Source organism: Lithobates pipiens, unplaced genomic scaffold (assembly GCF_037356315.1).
Source record: "Lithobates pipiens isolate NorthernLeopardFrog02 unplaced genomic scaffold, aLitPip1_a1.2 Scaffold_13, whole genome shotgun sequence".
In the NCBI taxonomy this organism is placed as follows: domain Eukaryota; kingdom Metazoa; phylum Chordata; class Amphibia; order Anura; family Ranidae; genus Lithobates; species Lithobates pipiens.
Window position 1 is genome coordinate 138,101,754 of NW_027507718.1, and position 19,446 is coordinate 138,121,199.

At 43.9% G+C, this 19,446-nt stretch overlaps 1 protein-coding gene across 2 annotated transcripts in view; it reads left to right on the forward strand.

The window, feature by feature from the left end:
- PALM (paralemmin) overlaps positions 1–19,446 on the forward strand; it is a 118,151-nt gene that overhangs the window by 32,043 nt on the left and 66,662 nt on the right. The window lies entirely within an intron of this gene.

Here is a 19,446-nt window from a genome sequence, read left to right on the forward strand (position 1 = left end):
TTTTCAATGGCATAGTACACACCAGTGCTTGCAGTTCCAGTTCTATAAAGAAAAGTAGAATGTGCAGCATTTTTCCTGCACTGGACTGTACTGGAACACACATGAATGCCCCAAATATGCACTGGAACACACCAAAACACACCTAAGCACACTGGAACAAGCATGTCCTTATTTAAAGTGTTACTAAACCCAATAATATGAAAATAATTACTACAGCCTGTCCTGGTATATGGCAGGACGAAATACTCTGGATGGGACTGAATGCTGTGTCAAGTGATAAATGCTTTTAGATCTCTATATGTGCAGAATACCATATGCAGAATAGCACATACCAATACCAGAATTCCATAGACAGGATGTGCGGCTGGATACTGCACCTGTGCCTCCCAAGCACACTAAAACGCTGGGATTGCACAAATGGGCTAGACACTTCATGTGCAAGGGGCCTTAAAACATGATAAAGACCTTATCGTTCAGGTGTCCATGTAAGCCAAAGCAATAGGGTTACTTAAAGTGGACCTTGCAGTAGGAGTCTAAATATATCAGTTCCTGACATGTCAAAATATACAGTAACAGCATGAAAAAAAAGGTACTTTATTCTTTAAAAAAAAAAAAAGAGAAGTATTTTCTCTATCTCCTCAGATAGCAACATTGTAACTACAGCTGGCCATAGACTGTGTGAATTTCATCTGGTTCTTGATGAACCAGACAAAATTTGCTTGGTGGGTGGCCCTGTCAGCTCTCTCCCACCCAACATCCTTCAGTTGAAAAGCTAAACGCTGCGTTTGAGTGCAGCAACCTCGTGCTACAACCACATACAATCTGGCCGATTAAGTTTGCGTGCAGCTAAAATTCTGACTTTGGACCCACACTGGCTGCATCTAGGGTTGGTCAGAGGCTCTGTTTGATCAGCGACAGCACCAGCCATTGATTTGTTCAGCAACTGTTCATACACAGGGAGGGTTTAGAACCACTGGTGAAAATCTAGTTATTCTTGCCAATGGCCACTCTTTTGTGGCCATGTGACTGAAAACTGTAAAAAAAAAATTATTGTGACAAATATAAATTATACCTGGACCAGTCTTTTGGACTTGACACGCTCATCCTTTCACTTCACTTATTCCTAATGCAAGGCATGTCAATGTGCAACATAACTCTCATTTATAGAAAATGATGTGACACTTATGGCTATCACCCGTGTTTTGTGTACACATATACATACATACATACATATATACATACATATATACATACATATATACATACATATATACATACATACATACATACATATATATATATATATATATATATTTCAAGAAAGAGGAACTAAATAGATGTTGGACTGTGCAGGCCAGACACAGCTTGTTTTTTTTTTATTTTTTTTAAGTATACGATTTATTTAGTAACAGTTATTAAAAAGATCATACAACATGTACGTCTTCTGAATTAATAAATACCAAAACAGACAGTGCTCATAGAGTTCACTGTATACAATCATACACCAAAAATAAAATGCTGATACAGTAGACATTCATATGCCAACGTGTCTCGCCAAATTTGCTTCATCAGTGTTCGTGAAAAGCATACAGCACTTATCTGAAGAAAAACAATATTGTTTACAATGTATTTAAGTGTTTTACATAATATTTACAAACATAAATAAAAATGTAAATATTATGTAAAAAACTTAAATACACTGTAAGGGCCGGTGCACACAGCGATGCGCGGTGAGGCGTCTCCGACTTGCCTCGCCGCGACCTGCACGGACCTCAGCGGCGACTTGCAGAGGACTTCTGTATAGAAGTCAATGCAAGTCGCCCCCGAAGTCGCCCCAAAGTAGTACAGGAACCTTTTTTCTGAGTCGGAGCGACTCGAGTCGCTCCTCTCAGAACGGTTCCATTGTACAGAATGGGGGCGACTTGCGAGGCGAGGCGAGCCGTGTCGCCTCGCCTCGCGTCGCAGTGTGAACCGGCCCTAAACTATATTGTTTTTCTTCCGATGAGTCCTGTATGCTTTTCATGAGCCCTGATGAAGCAAGTTTGGAGAGACGCATGGAAAAATGAAGATCTACTGAATCAGCATTTCATTCTCGGTGTATACAGTGAACTGTCTGTTTTGGTTTTTATTCATTCAGATACATACATATTGTATGATTTTTTTAACAATAGTTACTCAATAAATTGTATACTTTTATAAAATACCAAACTCCTTGTCTGGCCTGTACAGTCTGACATCTATTTTGTTCACTATATATAACTCTCATTTACTTGTATACATTACTGTACTGCACAAGTGTAAAGCCAGCATGTACAGAACACAATATTTTGTAAAGTTATGGATCTGAAGCTTTTGCCTATAAGTGTTTTTATTAAATAGACATCTAGTTGGAGGCCACAAATCATGATAAATTGTTAAAATACATCAACAGATGTTGTTGTGCCATAGCTTTTGCTCTAAAATGCATGTTATTGAAATCAAAATCATTTATCACCATTTATGAAAATGCTCTGCTGACTTCAAGCCAAACTTATTATGCTGCAAATTTTGCTTTTAAAGCAGTTCAAGCTTTGGACGTTCATTAATCAATAAAATGTTATTGATTTCAAAGCAGACCTTCAGCAGCACTTACAGCAAGCAAATGCAACTCAGAACAGCATTCACAATAGCATGCTTCAAAGTTGGACTTTATGTTACTTGATCAGAGAAAGCAATGCTCCTGGTATAATTGTTCTACTGGTCAGTGTTTTCTAAAGGAACCCAGCACTTACTCAAATTGTTGAGTCAAAAAAAGGTCAGCTCTAATAAAAGCACCACATAAACATTGTTCCGGCGAATAGGGCCATCATGTGACTTCTCCCCTTCATTAGTTAGATGTTAGCCTCAGGTTCTGGGGTCTCACTGAAAGAATTGTTGGATGCATAATTGCACCTTTTTTTTCACTACAACAATTTCTAGAATCATGGTTAAAGCGCATCTAAACTCAAGAACAAAAACTGATACCCAATGCAGCTTACTGGTCCCTTAGCTGTGGTGACTGCTTTTGTTTTTTCACACTTTTTTCTCCAGTATTCTAATGCCGCGTACACACGGTCGGACTTTCCGGCAGAAAAAGTACGAAGGAATCATTTCATTATATGATTCATATGCTTCATATGGAGGCACACCTGCAGGCTCAATCCCCAGTCATTCTATCTGTGTCCATGACATAGACAGTGCTGCTCGGCCCCACCAATGGCTGTCTCAGCAAAGCCTGTGAGAGCAGGGAGAGCCACTACAGAAAGGCACTGGAGGACTCAGGTAAGTATAAGGGGCGTTCAGGGGGCATACTACTACCCAAAAATTTAAGGACCAGCGCACTATTACCCTCATGCTATTTTAATGGCCTTGGCAGAAGGACAGATGATGGACTTTACTTATAGACTGTGAAAAGGAAAGCTTGACTTAAGCTGGCCATGGCTCCATATATCTATCGACTTCAATACAACCAGCCTGTCTGTTTTATTTTTCTGCATGATCACTGCCAGCGGCTATAGCTGTCAGGAATCCCTCCTGCTGCACTATTGTATTCAGACAGTGAGGGTTTCTCTGCCAGCTGAATTTGAATTCATCTATGGCCAGTCAATTGACTTCAGTACAACCAGATCACTGACAGCAGCTATAGTCGCCAGCAGCTATAACCGCCAGAAGTGATAATTTTTCTTTATGGAGGGGAAACCTTCCGCTGTCAGAATACAATAGTACAGCATTAGGTATTCCCCCGTCAAAACTGACTGCGTTGATGGGGGAATCTAGCAATTTTCTTTTTCTTTAACCACCGGAAAAATTATTGTATAATCTGTGGCCAGCATTTTGCATCTGAATATTGTTGTCTGATCAGGCAGATTTGAGTGATCATCTCTTGTTTATAACAGCAGCAGAGACATACTGCCCTAGCTTTCAAAGAGAGCACTCAATATGGTAGGTTTAAAAACCTTATCTGATTGCTATTGTTCCAATGAAGCTTACAACAGAGCTCCACACAAAAGGAGAAGCTCTGCTTGTCTACCTCCTCCTTCCCTTCCGCTGCCATATTTGGCACCTTGTGGGGGGGGGGGGGGGGGGAGTGGGTACCTGATTTTAACAGGTACCCACTCCTACTTCTGGCTGAGTTTGCTGCAGCAAACATAGTCAGAAATTCAAACCCCCTCCTCTTTCTCCCGCAGCTGGCCCATTCACAGAGTGCAATGATTGAAAAATCAGATGAGGACACCGCTGGATTCCTGGACAGGTAAGTGTCCTAATATTAAAAGTCAGCAGCTAGAGTATTTGTAGCTGCTGATTTAAATTTTTTTTCTAAAAGAGCCTAGAGCTCCGCTTTAAGCAGGCCATACACAAAGAAGATTTTTTTCCTACAACCCAAAGGAATTAGCTTAATTCCCACATCGAAATAGACAGTGTTGATGTGGGAATCCCTCCTGCCGAGCCATTGTCTTTTTCCGATGGGGGGGAAGGGGGAAGCCGTCCCTACCGGGAGAAGACAGTGATTATTACTAGTGGCTATACCAGCTGCTAGCAGTAATAACAAGTAAAATCCGGCAAGCTGGTTGTATTCAGGTTAATCGAACAATCAGCTTGCCAGTATGCCCATACACAGTTGAAAAGGTTTATGGACACCACAAGTCTGGGCAAGGAGATACAAGGCCTGTTCCAACAATCATAAGCTTATTTCAAGCATACATGGTTGGTTGACAGACATTCCAATCTGCATGATCAATTGCCTTGCATATTTATCGCCACCTTAATGTGAACCATGCCATTCCTCCGGCTATCCCATCTAAAGCTGGACATAGACTCAAAATTCAGCCTTTTCAGCAGGGACTGGCCAAAATTCGATCAGTTTGTAGTCATCCCTGTTTGAACGGGTGAATTGAAAAACTTTTGTTGATCAGCGGCTGCAGCCAATCAGCTGCAGCTACTGATGAGTGTATTTTGACAGCACTGGGTTCCGCTGTCAGAATAAACAGTCAGGGAACATTCCTCCATCCACATCATTTGTGTTAATGGAGGAATCTGTTCTTTTTTTATTATTCAGCCCACTGGCTTAAAGTGATTGTAAAGTCAAATTTTTTTCCTATAAAAATAACAAAAAAATAATAAACATGTCATACTTACCTGCCCTGTTGCAGTGGATTTGCAGAGAGCAGCCCTGATCCTCCTCTTCTCAGGCCCCCCTTCTGTGATCCTGGCCCCTCCCTCCTGTTGAGTGCCCCCACAGCAAGCAGCTTGCTATGGGGGCACCCGAGCTGAGTCACATTAAGTCCATTAAGACACAGAGCCCTGTCCCGCCTCCTCTCTCTCCTGAGTGGCTAGTTGACTTTGATTGACAGCAGTGGGAGCCAATGGCACCACTGCTGTGTCTCAGCCAATCAGGAGGAAGAATCGCAGACAGCTGAGATGCATGTGGACATCGCTGGACAGAGAGGGACCTCAGGTAAGTATTAGGGGGGCTGAGAGGGCGGGGGGGGGGGGGGGGTGCTGCACACACAAGGAATTTTTATTTATATGCATAGAATACATTAAAATAAAAAACCTTCTGCCTTTACAATGCCTTTAAAGAAAAACCTACTCATCTACTGTATGAACAACTTAAAGCGGGGTTCCACCCTAAAGTGGAACTTCCGCTCATCGGAACCCTCCCCCCCTCCGGTGTCACAGTTGGCACCTTTCAGGGGGGAGGGGGGTGCAGATACCTGTGTAAGACAGGTATTTGCACCCACTTCCGGGCATAGACTCCCACGGGAGTCTATGCTTCTTCCTGTCCCGGCGCGCTGTCTGCTGGGACACACACGGGTCTCAGAGACAGCGTGGACCATTCCTAGTGCGCTGCGCGACTCACGCATGCGCAGTAGGGAACCGGGAAGTGAAGCCATAGCGCTTCACTTCTTGATTCCCTCACCTAGAATGGCGGGGGCAGCAGCCGAGAGCCGAGCAATCGGTTGGCCTCGGCTGCCGACATCGCTGGACCCTGGGACAGGTGAGTGTCCATTTATTAAAAGTCAGCAGCTGTAGTATTTATAGCTGCTGGCTTTTAATAATGTTTTTTGCCAGTGAAATCCCTCTTTAAAGCTGGCCATACTCTAAAGGAATCTCTGTCAGTTTCTAATGAACCATCTAAATATGATATGTGGATGACCCTATTGACAGCATTCTGCCTGACTTTCTTCAATTGAAAAATTAAAGGAGTGGGTGGAAAACTGTCAGACGGAGTCATGCAGGGCGTCGATGCGTCACAGTGCTCCGTATCTCCCGCTCTCCTCCGTGCTGCCATCCCCCTCTCTTCTCCCCCTCCATGCCGCCGCCCCCCTCTCTTCCCCCCCTCCATGCCGCCGTCCCTAGGGGTGCAACGGATCATCACCGATCCGTGATCCGAATGGGTCACTCTGCTCGGATCGGCACATGCCGCGATCCGCGGTCTCGGCCTTAGGAGAGGCTGCGGCTTCGGCCTAGCTCCGAAGCAGCGGCCATCTTTCTACACCCAGGTGTTTACAATGTGATCGCTCCGACGGAGCGATCACTTGTAAACAAATCGGCGTCATGACATGACGCTGGTTTCTCTCTCCCCTCTCTGTACTAATCTGTGCAGTGGATGAGAGAGGTCGGATCCCTCCATACCCAGCCCATACTCTGCCAGCCCATACTCTGCCAGCCCATACTCTGCCAGCCAATACTCTGCAATACAATGCTCTGCAATACAATACTCTGCCAGCCAATACTCTGCAATACAATACTCTGCCAGCCAATACAATACAATACTCTGCAATACAATACAATACAATACTCTGCCAGCCAATACAATACTCTGCAATACAATACAATACAATACTCTGCCAGCCAATACAATACTCTGCAATACAATACAATACAATACTCTGCAATACATTACTCTGCCAGCCAATACAATACAATACTCTGCAATACAATTCTCTGAAGGTTATCCAAAAGATTAATTAGCTAATCAAAAAAAAAAAACCCTAGATTCATAAAAAAAAATAATAAAAAAAAATAATCGGATAGTCGTTGACTAATCGAAAAAATAGATAGATTAGTCGACAGACAAATTAATCGTTAGTTGCAGCTCTAGTGTGATTGAGGTCTTGGGGCTCATTGGCATGGACGCTGTGGCCTGTATAGTGTGAATCAATGGTTTGTTCATGTGGCTGGAGCCTTCTTAGGCTGTGTGCAGCCAGCCTATGTTATGCTATGGGGACACAGCAGCTGAATCGTGACACAGCAGCCACAGGTCCACTGAAGGGGGGGGAGCTGGCTGCACTGCAGAGGGAGCCACAGGGGAATTGGTTTCAGAGATTGCCCCACCACTCCGAGCACCCCCCCTTGAACACAGTCCCCTTCGCCCTGCTAGTCAGATGTCCAGGTTCCCCTGTTGAACTCATGAAGCCTGAGCCCCGTATAGGAGGGCCAGTGTTACCCCCTTATTGACAGCCCTGCATGCCAGAGTACCACGGCTTTCAGAGCACTGACAATGTACAGGTAGCTGCAGTTCTTGTTCTGTAAAGTAAGCATTTGTTTTATGCTGCATCTACATATGCCTAGTGGGATAGATGAACTCATATTGAAAAAATAATGATATTCATTTTGGGGTACTGTTCTTGTTATTCGTGTTACAAATATACCCAGTGATAGTTGTCATGTTCTAGATTGTAGAATTCAGTTGTTATGCTATTCTTTCTAAACCAGGCAGTGTATGAATGGAAATGTGAATCATTGCAAAATCGATTTGGAAGCGTTGCCTGAAACAGCACATACTAAATAAAGCCTGGAGGGTGTAATTTTAATAGTAAGCTTTTATCTTTCTCATTTCCTTATCACGTCAATACAAAGGGACCACGACAGCGAAAAAAAAAAATGCATGACGTAGGTTTAAAATTAAAATAAACAAAAAATATATGTATACATATATAGCTTGAACACAAAAAGTCAGGCTGGGCAGCAGGGGGATAGCCAGTGGAGTCAGGCCGGACAGCCAATGGAGAGTCAAGCTGGATATGCACTAGTAGAATTTCATTGGAATATTTTGGATTTAAGAACATTCATTTGATTTTTATAATCATTACTGAGGTCAAATTGACCACAGTGACAGAAAAATACAATCAGGATGGAATTTTTTTTCTCAAACAAGCAAATTTCTAACTGTAAATTTAAGTCAAATATGTGTCTACCGGCGCAAAAAAATATATATTACAATTAAACTACCAAATTTTGTGGAGCAACCCCACCATTACAATATCAATGAGAAAATGTATACAGTATGCTGCAGTCAAATATGGTTCTACTTATAGTAAAAAACCTGTGCAAAAACGAAAAAAAGGCATGTGTTGACTGCGCTAATACCTATATTATGTATCTTAAAACCAGAAAATACACCACTGAGAAAAAATGATATATTCATATACATACACACTAGTGATACTAAAATCAATATACCTATACAGTACACCCGTGTCTTTATCTCATATATAACTCATACATCCAATGTCACCATTTTTGATAGGTTTAAATGATACAAAATAAATAAACAAACAAATGAATGTTCAGTGTTTCTGCTGGTGTGGATAACCCAGCTTTTAAGCCCCTTTCACACGGGGCGTTTCTCAGGCGCTACAGCGCTAAAAATAAAGTCTGTATAGCCCCTGAAAAAATCTGGCCCCTTTCACTCCAGTGTGAAAGCCGGAGGGCTTTCACACTGGAGCGATGCGCTGGAAGGACAGTGAAAAAAGTCCTGCTAGTCGCATCTTTGGAGCGGTGAAGGAGCAGTGTATTCACCACTCCTAAACCGCTCCTACCCATTGAAATCAATGGGGCAGAGCAGCTATAACGCCGGCAAAGCGCCGCTTTGCGGGCGGTTTTAACCCTTTTTCGCCCGCTAGCCCGCATACCGCCACTAAAACAACGGTAAAGCGGCGCTAAAAATGGTGCCTGCTTTACCACCGATGCCACTCCCGCCCCAGTGTGAAAGGGGCCTTAGTGAATCCCCCCTTCCAGATTCATATCCACCAATTTAGTGAAGACACCACCACCATAAGAATTGGCCACTCACCAGATAATATAGAAAACGCCTTGGGTTCATTGATAGGGATAACCACTCAGGTCTATGTTGCTCCCAACTTACAGGTTTTAACAATATTCGCCCTCATCATTGCGCAGTATATCTGCGCATTTATTAATAAAAAAGGTAAAAACAAGTTATGTCACTCACATTTTCAAGTGCCTATGAGTTGGCACTAAACTTATCCAGCAGTTTGAATGGGTTTGGATGGGTGAGGGTATCGCCATGTCTCTCCTATCCCGACGTGCGTCCCAAGCCTCGTTATCGTTTACCCGGAAGTGACGTATTGTGTTTCCTAGCAGCCTCTATGCATTTCGCAAATACAATTGCGTCATCGGGAGAATTTCTAACTGTGAATGTGGTTTTCATTCAGGAAAGTCCATTCATACCAAAATTTTATGTTAAAGACAAATAATTTTTGATGTACTCCCGAGTGACATTCATTATGTCATCAAATGTACAGAGGAGGAGTTTGTTTGAAGATCTACTAGTGTATGGCCAACTTCAGATTAGTCAGAGCAGACAAGCACATGGAGAGTCAGAGGAGGCATGCCAGGCAGCAGACAAAGAGCCAGTGTGGCAGGCTGGGCAGTAGGCAGATAGTCAGGAAGAGGGCATAACAAATTTAGAATTCCAATCAGCTGGTGGAAGCTCAACATTAGCACCAGAGTCAGGTGGGGCAGCAAGAGGATTGCCAGTGGAGTCAGGCTGGGCAGACAGAGGAAAGTGAGAGGAGTCAGGCTGGGCAGACGGCGGAGAGTGAGAGGAGTCAGGCTGGGCAGACGGCGGAGAGTGAGAGGAGTCAGGCTGGGCAGACGGCGGAGAGTGAGAGGAGTCAGGCTGGGCAGACGGCGGAGAGTGAGAGGAGTCAGGCTGGGCAGACGGCGGAGAGTGAGAGGAGTCAGGCTGGGCAGACGGCGGAGAGTGAGAGGAGTCAGGCTGGGCAGACGGCGGAGAGTGAGAGGAGTCAGGCTGGGCAGACGGTGGAGAGTGAGAGGAGTCAGGCTGGGCAGACAGCGGAGAGTGAGAGGAGTCAGGCTGGGCAGACAGCGGAAAATGAGAGGAGTCAGGCTGGGCAGACGGCGGAGAGTGAGAGGAGTCAGGCTGGGCAGACGGTGGAGAGTGAGAGGAGTCAGGCTGGGCAGACAGCGGAGAGTGAGAGGAGTCAGGCTGGGCAGACAGCGGAAAATGAGAGGAGTCAGGCTGGGCAGACGGCGGAGAGTGAGAGGAGTCAGGCTGGGCAGACGGCGGAGAGTGAGAGGAGTCAGGCTGGGCAGGCGGCGGAGAGTGAGAGGAGTCAGGCTGGGCAGACGGCGGAGAGTGAGAGGAGTCAGGCTGGGCAGACGGCGGAGAGTGAGAGGAGTCAGGCTGGGCAGACGGCGGAGAGTGAGAGGAGTCAGGCTGGGCAGACGGTGGAGAGTGAGAGGAGTCAGGCTGGGCAGATGGCGGAGAGTGAGAGGAGTCAGGCTGGGCAGACGGTGGAGAGTGAGAGGAGTCAGGCTGGGCAGCAAACAGAAAGTCAGCAGAGTTAAGCCAGGCAGCAGGCAGAGAGCCAATGGAATCCGGTTGGGCAACAGGTGGAGGATCAAGATGGTCATACACTAGTAGAGTTTTCAAAAATGTTCGCTTTAAAAATGTTCATTCAATTTTCTAATTGTTAGTGGGGTCAAATTGGCAGTTGTTTTTTGACCGCTTGTCCAAAAGAGAGAAATTATTTTCTTTGTGCCCTAGCGTTGACCTACTTTCATCCACTGCGGAAAAACATAGTGTCACATAGTGTGAACAAACCCTAAAGCCCTAATCCACCCAAACTAATAGTTCAGTTTTCATAGTTGCTGGTGAGTTAAACCTACTGGTGAGATAAGTCAGCTTGAGTTCCTAGGACTGCATTCCACCATTATAAGAAGATCCCACTCTCACGTTGGATTTTTTTCATTTATTTTCCATTATGGAGAATGCAATAGGAGGTGCTGGAACATGCAAAGATGAAAGCAAGAGGCTGACTCAGGCCACTAGACTCCGCTTTTTGGGTGGACTGATCATCCAAAATCAGCAGGAGGATGCCTGAAAAATGTATACATACAGTCACTTTGATAATATTACATGAAATTTAAGATATGTAACCAGCTGTATTTAGTGATCATTTGCTTATGTTAGTTCTCAGAGGAGTCACAAAGTCATAGTTTAAATGGTTAGTTCGTTTTAAAACACCCTATATACTGTATACGCTATATATTTCTGCTTACCAAGCAGGGTGGGCATCCGATACATTAGGGAAGTTATTGCATGTGTATAATTAGACTCTAGGTCATTGAATATTTAACCCTACAACTACGGCCTAGCCATACAATATTATTTGTTGGGTGGAAATGGCTGCATTTGATGGATGTCTGGAGATAAGTGCTTAAGATTTCTTCTAGCAACTCTCCATCTCTGTAAGTGTCTTAGTGCTGTGAGAGGGGGAGTTTAGCCATCTGACTGGGGTCTGAGTGCATCCTATTTCCGAATCTCATTAAATATACAGGAGCCCCTTACAAGGACCACGCTAGGGAACGCTTTAGCACTCAGGTTAAGCCATGTCCTCTTGTCTACAGACTATATTCCTTAGTCAGTGACACAGCATATTCTTTTCACTAATGCATATCTTGCTTATACTTCTGTAATCATACATTAACTACATCTGCCTGCCCTATCTATCTATCTATCTATCTATCTATTAGAGCTGCACGATTCATCGTTAAACAATCGTTATCGTGATTCAACCCTCCTCACGATCTTAAAGCGGAGTTCCACTTTTTTTTTAGTTTACTCACCTGTTCCACGATCCAGCAATGAGGCCGTCCAAAGCCTCCATTCTCTCCCTCAACTCTCCCCAGTGGCGGCAGGGTGGGGGGAGTGGGTACCTAGTTTTGCCAGGTACCCAGCTCCCACTTCCAGTCACACCACAATGGCAACGCCTCCTCTCCCCCTCCCTCCCTGCAATCTTCTGGGACATGTCACAGATCCCAGAAGATTGCTCGGCCATTCAGGACGTGCAGTGCGACTCGCGCATGCACAGTGCACACCCCAAAACCCTGATGGGTTTTACTTCCTCTTTTCCCCTGCAAAGTAAAAGCATAATGGGTGTTGCACTTACCGGCAAACAAAGCCTGCGATGTCCCCACTGGAGGCTATGTCCATCTTCACACCTCTTCCTTCCCGGGGCGGTGGACTCTGGCTCTGGCCAGAGTCGTGTGACGTCACTCCCATGCATCCGCGCGGGAGCCGCTGGTCACAGCGCATGCGCCGATAACATCCACACAAGCGTATATGATAAATATCTCCTAAATGGTGCAAGTTTAGGAGATATTTCCTGTACCTACAGGTAAGCCTTACCTGTAGGTAAAAATGGTGTAACAGGGTTTTACAACCAGTTCCATCCATTTGATCTAAAAGAACCGAGAGATACATTGTATCTCTTTATCGCTATTGATAAACATTTGCCGGTTGAGTTTTATTTTTCTTTTGACAACTCTGCTCGACTCTGCACTTGTTTAATATGAATCGGGTAAAAGCTGTATTAAAGCGGAGTTCCACCCAAAACCTCCTGGCATGCCACATTTGGCATGTAATTTTGGGGGGGGGGATTTGAGTGGGTACCTAGTTTTGACAGGTACCCAGCTCTCACTTCCGGTTGCACTGTCAAGGTGACTCCTGTTCTCCCCCTCCCTCCCTGCAATCTTCTGGGACATGTCACAGATCCCAGAAGATTGCACGGGCATTCAGGACGCACAGCTCTGTGAAGCCAGCCGCAAGCTGTCACAGCCGAGTGCCCACACTTGTAATCACACTGTATTTGCGTAGTGGTCTTTCAAAAGCAATTTTTTTGAAAAAAATATACTTCAATTCATAAAAAAAAAAAAAGTAAAGTTTGCCCAATTTTTTTTCTATCTATCCATCTATCTATCTGTTCTATTTATTAATCTATCTATTTGTCTATCTATCTATTTGTCTATCTATCTATTTGTCTATCTATCTATCTATCTATCTATCTATCTATCTATCTATCTATCTATCTATCTATCTATCTATTTGTCTATCTATCTATCTATCTATCTATCTATCTATCTACTTTATTTGTCTATATAATTTATCGATCTATCTATCTATCTGTCCATTGCATAAATCTATTTGTCTATCTATCTATCCATCCATCCATCTGTCTATCTATCTATCTATCTATCTTATTTATTGATCGATCGATCGATCTATCTATCCATTGCATCCATATATTTGTCTATCTATCTAATTTAATTTAAATCTTATTTATTAATCTATTTTTCTATCTACTGTATCTAGCTACCCATCCATTCTATCTATCTATCTATCTATCTATCTATCTATCTATCTATCTATCTATCTATCTTATTTATTGATTAATCTATCTAGCCATTGCATCCATCTATTCGTCTGTCTATCTATCTATGTATCTATCTTTCTCGTGTAAACTAATTCTAACAAGTTTGTTTATTCTATGTATACTATTTGACTGTCCATCAGTTCACATGTTCCTGTTTGTATATCTATTTTATGTTACAAATTGAATCAGTTTTTGTTAAATAAAGTGAATGTATTGGTTATTTATGATATATACACAGTGTCCGCTTCCTGTGTTGCATCTCTCTAGTCCCCTGACGCCTTCTCCTCCTGGTTACCATGGTGATGTTGCCACGGTGCCCGCCTCCCTGCAGTGTCAGCCATTAATCCCACACATCCCATGCCCCCCCGAGGGCCTGTCTGGGACATGATGGGAGTACTTTAAAAGTGACATTTGAAAATACAGACAGGAAAAAAAGAGGTACATTATTCATACAGATTAGGGGATACAGCACAGAACAAGTGTAAAGCGTGGTAAAGAAGTGCTATTTCATTAACAGGTCATGAACTGACAAATTACTAGGTGAAATGTAAGGAGAGTGGATGAGGCTGGAATTGCTCTTAATAAACGTTTCGTTGATAGTAAGGTACTTGAGGGGAGTTCAATAAAGCTTTAACAGTACATTTCTAGCTTTCATTTTCCTTTAGAGCTATATGTGCCTAATTCTAGTAATCATTTGCGCCAGTTTAAATTAGAAATAAACCCATCAATTTAACTATTTCCCAAAACAGTTACATTCCCGGCATGCTGTGAATGATAGCTGTCACAATGCTTGTGCCATCAACGGAACTGTCAGGCCATCAAATGGCTGATGTCATAACTGATCACATGACAACCGCAGATCAATCAGAGGCTAAGATGGAAGCTTCCTTGGCTGCAAAGAATGGAGAGTTTAGTTCCACTAAGTAACATACTGCACATGTGTGTCAAATTCAGTTTTTTCTTCCTGCTGACACTTTTAAGAATCTGTCACTATGGCAGCAGTAGATTCTTTAAGTGGAACGTTAGAAAAAACAAGTGCTGAACAGGCATGATTTTAAAACAAGTAAATATACTATATCATTTTGGCATGGCTAATGAAAATGGCTTAAGGTTGTTACCTAGAAGAAGACCGGTTGAAGTGTTGAGAGTCTGGCAGGGAGCTCCGGGACACTGCAGCGCTGGAGTAAAGGTGAGCATAGTTCCACTTTATAGAATTACTGCCAGTTGCCAGCTTCCTGGGAAGCTGTCATAAATTTGATGCCTGACAAAGGGGTCCCCTGTGTGGCTACAAAATGTGATGTGATTACTTTAATAAACAGTTGCACGTTGTTTTTAAGGTGCATGGTGTGCTTTGACTTTGAAGTGGCAACAGTGCAAATTGAAAACCACTGGTTTCTGTGTGCTGTAGCAGAAATCATTGTTTTTCTAGTGCAAAGAAAAGCAGATTCCCACATAAGGCCTTACATGTGTAATGCCGCGTACACACGACTGGACTTTCTGGCACAAAAGGTCAGACGGTCTTCCCAAAGGACTTTTGATGGAGTTACGATGGACTTTCGAACTAACGTACTTGCCCACACACGAACGGACTAAAGTCCATTCGAAAGTCCATTCATTTTCAACGTGATAACGTACGACGGGACTATAAAAGGAAGTCCAATAGGCAGTAGCCAATAGCTGCCCTTGCGTCGTATTTGGTCCGTTGGACCAGCATACAGACAAACGGTTTTCCCGATAGGAATTGAGTGCGTCAAACAGATTTGAAACATATTCTATTTCTAGGTCCATCTGAATTTTTTAAAGAAAAATGATCGAACTATCTCACACACGATTGGACTATCCAATGGAATGATTCCGTCTGACCTATTCTGCCCGGAAAGTCCGGTCGTGTGTTCACAGCATAAGTCAATTAATATCCTTAAAGCCAAAGCACTAAAATGTGCTATGGGGTGCAGATGTGCCAAATATGGCTGCACTGAATCAAATATAAACATTAGGAGTTTTTTGGCCAGGCTTCATGGGTGACAGAAAAGGCCTACAGGTAGAGAATTTGCATTGCAGGCTATGTTGACCTTTCTGAACACTTTACATGTTTCACCCATATTTGGGGTGTAACATATAACATGTTCAGCATGCACCTCCCTCCCTATTATAGTGGGCAGGGGATCCATATTTATGGTGTAACATGTAACATGTTCAGCATGCACCTCCCTCTCTGTGATAGTGGGCAGGGGATCCTCTCCCCACACCCACATTTTGAAAACAGCGTGGCCGTGCGAGGCTCTGCACACACACAGCCATTTCATTAGTTCCTGGGAGTAAATAGACTACAAGTACTGTCATCCATTGCAGCTGACCGCTTGTAGTTCTCAATGAACTACGAAGGCACTGGTGAGCACTCACTCAGTAGTTCATTGATCTTCTTGCTCAAGTAACTGCCTTCCTGTATCGGGGGTATGGGCAGACAGCTATCCTGAGAGTCTGCAGAAGCCTGGCATTGCTCTGCAGAAAAAAAAATAATAAATGCAAATTGTTTTTACCTGCAAAAAATGTGCAGTTTATTATTATTTTCAAAACATGATCTTACCTTTTAAACAATATTTTTTACAAACTGCATAGTGTGTTTTATGTAAAAGGTGAACTTAGCATTTAAAGCCCATTTATAGTTTAAAAAATGTATACAAACCAGGCTAGTGTGGCTAAAAATGTAAGTGATAGTTGTCTTATAGTTTTTTCTTTTTGTAACTCTCTCTCCTCCCAAGCAAAGCAAAAAAGTCCAATGCATGGCAGATGCCATCAAGAAAGATGGCTGTGCACTGTGTGTGAGTAGTGGTTTCTCTACAGTGGTCTGACATGCCCCCTCTTGAGTCAAACCTACAGCTCTGCAACCACACTCCCTGCTAACTGCAGCACTTTAGGTCTCACTCTGCAGGGGGATCGTTAAACTATTGTTTTATCTACCTGAAGTTTACCTTTAAAGCAAACATTTCACAAACCTGAGCAATTTGTATTAAATGAAAAATGTTGTACTGGTTACCATCCATGAAAACTCTGTATTCAATAAAGAAGAGTAGACTCAGAGATATAGGGTGCTGAACATAGGTGTGGGCAGCTTTTTACATTAGGGTGTGCACCCCAAAACTCAAACACACATGGTTTTCTCTGCAGTCTCAGCTCTACTGGACAGTGAATGAATGGGAAGGGCTTATGCTTCAGTTATGAATGAACACAGTGAGGGAGTGTGTTCACTGTGTTCATTTAGAAAAGGAAGTGGCTGCTAAATGACATATTGATTACCCCCCCCCCCTCCATCTTGAAATTCCCCCTGGAGCAGATGGGGGAAAGGAGAGAAGGGAAACCAGCAACACTGTGGGCCATAGGGGGGAAATACAGGGGGAGGCCTGGGCAGTAGGGGAATCAGCATCACATGTAGTGATTAGAGTGTGCCCTGGCACACCCGCTGCACACGCCTACGGTGCTGAATTTATATGTAGTCTCAGTTTATCCATAGTGGTAGGTAAAGCAATGGGAATCACCAGCACCCACCAATCTTCTCTAAGCCCTTGTACACACGGTCAGACATACCGATGGACAATGTCCGATAGGACCGCGTTGTCGGATCCGACAGTGTGTGGGCTCCATCGGACTGTTTCCGTCGGAGTATCTGACGGACCAAGTTTTCCAGCTGGGCTATAAAATTTTCCGACAACATGATCCGATCGGACTTTGTCCGATCATGTGTAGAGAATTCCGATCGGACAAAGTGTCATGCATGCTCAGATCAAATTCCTAGACCAAAGCTATTGGCTACTAGCCTGAACATAGTCCCGTCCTAATGAAATAACGTCATCACGTTAAGTACGATCGGATTTTCTGACAACTTTGTCCGATTGTGTGTATGCAACAGTTTTGGACAAGATCCGTCGGACAAAATGCGATGGATTTGGTTGTCGGAATGTCCGACCGTGTGTACAAGGGCTAACACTTTTTATTGCGCTGCATATCACATCACGTTTTATCTTTCAAGTAGAGGAGCTGTCATGAAGGCCACATTCTGATAAACCCTAGACGTCATCTTTCATAGTATGACTGGCATTTAAATGATGTTATGGTTTATGGAGGAGTAGATCTTTTGAATTATTGTTTGGAATTTCTTAAAGAGAATCCATATTGTCTTCAATATGCCTACAACTTTGAATCTACCGTCATTGGCTTTTTGGACATATAAAGGTTTCCACTGTCACTTATCATATGAGACGCAGCAGCAACTCTGCATTGAAAGCCTTTATTTGTAATCTCAAGCAATAATTAGACTGCACCCTTGGGTGAGTTTGTCTGTGCCAAATAAAACAGCTCTAGCAAGGAGCTTCTTGAGTAAAAGAGTCCAAAAGAGATCTGCACAACCCTGACAATGCTTAGACCAGATATAACTTCAGGGACCAAAACAGATGGTGCTTAACCAAAATAGAGAGTAAAATGTCACTAAGCGCTCCAAATTTGTCACTGAGTCACCCTGAAGAAGAGGACCCTGCGAGGTGAGATGTGACATCATGGGGTTGGTTTACTAGAGGCAAATAGACTCGAGAGCTTAGTAAATGTGCAAGAAAAAAATGCTGTTTTTGTTTTCCATGTATGTGATTGGATATACTTTGCAAAGTGAAGCTTCACCATATTTACTAAACTTGTAAAGTGCACAGTCTATTTGCTTTTTGTAAATCAATTCCTATTCAAAATAAATGATGGAAATACATTTTTTGGATTGCTGGTGAATTCTTACTCTCTAAGGTCCCTTTCACACTGGGGCGGTGTGGGCACTGATGGTAAAACAGCGCTATTTTTAGCGCCACTTTACCATCGTTTTAGCGGTGGTATTCAGCCGCTAGCGGGGTGGTTTTACCCCCTTGCTAGTGGCCAAGAAAGGGTTAAAACCACCGCAAAGCATGCTGCAGCAGTATAGCCTCGCTGCCCCATTAATTTCAATGGGCAGGAGCGGTGTATATACCGCTCCTTCACCGTTCCAAAGATGTTGCTAGCAGTACTTTTTTTTACTGTCCTACCAGCGCACCGCTCCAGTGTGAAACCCCTCGGAGGAGCGGCTCTTTCAGGGCACTTTGCAGGCGATATTTTTAGTGCTGTAGTGCCTGCGAAGCACCCCAGTGTGAAAGGGGTCTAACTTCTTGAGTAAGATTCATCTACTAAACATTTATGAGCGTTACCCTCCCATAGACCCCTTTCACACTGAGGTGTTCTTCAGGTGCTAAAGGGCTAAAAATAGCACTTGTAAAGTGCCTGAAAAATGCCACCCCAATGTGAACGCCCGAGTGCTTTCACCCTGGGGTGCTGCGCTGGCAGGACGGTAAAAAATACACCTCTCCTCCACTGCCCCTGCCCATTGAAATGAATGGGCACCGCTGCTGGAGCGCCTGCTAAGTACTTCGGCAATCGGCACTACACGGCCACATTTAACCCTTTCTTCGGCCGCTAGCGGGGGTTAAAAGCGCCCCTCTAGCAGCCGAATAGCACCATTAAAACAGCGGTAAAGCGCTGCTAAAACTAGCTCGCAGCTCAGTGTGAAAGGCCTCTTATGCCCCGTACACACGAGCGGACTTTTCGACATCCAAACTCCGACGGACTGAGTCCGGCGGACTATCCGATCGTGTGTGGGCTGCAACAGACTTTAGCGAAGCTAAAGTCTGACGGACTTTAGAAATGAAGCATGCTTTAAATTTTCCCGACGGAACTCCGCCGGACCCGGTCCCCTTTGAAAAATCCGCTCGTGTGTGTGCTACTCCGACGGACTAAAACCGACGCTAGGGCAGCTATTGGCTACTGTCTATGAACTTCCTACGTCGAATCCAGTCGTACGTCATCACGTTCGACTCCGTCGGAGTTTGGGGTGATGGTGTGTGGTCAAGTCCGTTCGGTCGAAAAGTCCGCCAGA